This window comes from Artibeus jamaicensis, unplaced genomic scaffold, assembly GCF_021234435.1.
Source record: "Artibeus jamaicensis isolate MK-2021 breed Jamaican fruit bat unplaced genomic scaffold, CSHL_Jam_final contig_797, whole genome shotgun sequence".
Classification (NCBI taxonomy): Eukaryota; Metazoa; Chordata; class Mammalia; order Chiroptera; family Phyllostomidae; genus Artibeus; species Artibeus jamaicensis.
Window position 1 is genome coordinate 9077033 of NW_026521977.1, and position 1671 is coordinate 9078703.

Here is a 1671-nt window from a genome sequence, read left to right on the forward strand (position 1 = left end):
CGTGTCAGGGTTCTCTCACACTCCCAACTCCCCCAGCCCTGGGGATTGTCCAGAGTCCAGCAATGCCTCCTGGACACCTGTGAGAAGGAGAGAGCATCCACGAGGACCTGAGGCCAGGAGAGGAGTTTCCTCCCACTGTCAGAGGCATTCTGGAATGAGCTGTAAATGTTCCTGCATCGAAGACTGTCCTACTTGGTGAGAAGTGCCACTGGTACAGAAGCCTCCCCTCCCTGGAGCGTCTGACAGGAAGAGGACCTGATGGAAAAGCTTTATTTGCTGGCCCTGGCATCAGGCTGTGGAGGTAGATCTCAGATGCTTCCTGGGCCAGAAGGACATCTTGCATCCATGGATGATACTGGATTTCTCCAGAGAGGGCAGACAAGATGGTCTGAGGGCCAAGCACCATCTACCATGCTGACACTCTGAAGAGACCCTCTGCCTGAAGAAAAGTTGGGCCCTGATGAACTAACTTCTCATCCTGCTGGAAAGGAGTATCTCCACAGACCAGGATGCACAGCAGGATCCCCAGAGACTAGACCCGGCAATGGCCTGGTAGCGACGGTAGCAAATCCGCTCTGGAGAAATATACACTGGGGTCCCGTCAAAGTCCGTGTAAACGTGTCCTTGAGCAGCGCCCCTGAGCTCTCGCAATTAAGGTCGGTGAGGATGTTCTCGTCCCTGATGTCCTGGTGGGGCACCCTGTCGTTGTGGCAGCGCCACTTGCCCTCCTGCCACCTGGCAGAAGCAGCTGCGGGCCAGCTCCTCCTGCAGGGTCCCCTTTTCCATGGTCAAGTCAAAGAGGTCTTGCAGTGGCTTGGACCTCTGTAGGATCAGGGTGAAATCCTAGGGCCTCTCGAACCAGCCCGCGAGCCTAATGGAGCCCAAGAGGCCCGAGCTCGCCCTCTTCAGCAGGACCACTTCCAGGGGCGCTCAGGTGCAATTGCGCAGCTCTCCCCAGGTGGAAATCAGTCCTTTTCTCCAGGTGCCTGAGGGCCCTGGCAAGCTGTTCGGGCGACACTGCTGCCTAGTAGATGGAGCTCACGCACTGCACCGCTGCCCAGTGGCGGGCCCAGCTGGTACTGCGACTCCAGGGGCGCCTTTTCCTCGCAGGGCGCTGCGTGCACAGGGGCAAGAGAGTTGATTTGGGACAGATCATCCCAACCTCCAGGGACTGCGTCCAGAGGAGCTGCAGCAGGAGACAGAGATGGGACTCGCGCAGGAGGCTGAGGGCTAGTCAGAGGACAACTGGGTGCACTGGTGGCTGGCGGACCCATCACAGGAGCGGATGGTTTGTGGGGCTCATGCGGTAGGGCCGCGGCACAGGGAGCTTGTATCTGCTGCTGCTGCTGACACTGGGTCCAGCCACCTTGGAGAAAGGACTCATGGACACGGGCAACAAACAAACAGTGTGGTGAGGGCTGGAGGTGTTCAGTGAGGTGGGTGGGCATGTAAGGGTGCTAAAGGGTAATGAAAAATACAATAAAGATTAAATTAAAAAACCATATTCTTCAGCTTTTTCTCTTGAGTTTTCGGGTGGTGAGCGCTCCAGTTTTTCTCTGCTTGAAAATGTCCTAGTTTTTTGTTCATTTTCTAAAGGTGTTCTTTTCAGATACAGCTTGTTAGGTAGGGAGACAGCTTCATTCCTCCTGTGCATTGCAGACCCACTGTCTT

General features: G+C 55.8%; 1 pseudogene; it reads right to left on the bottom strand.

Moving 5' to 3' along the window:
• Positions 1-4: 4 nt before the first annotated feature.
• Positions 5-1448, bottom strand: LOC128628548 (serine/threonine-protein kinase pim-1-like; annotated as a pseudogene).
• Positions 1449-1671: the final 223 nt, after the last annotated feature.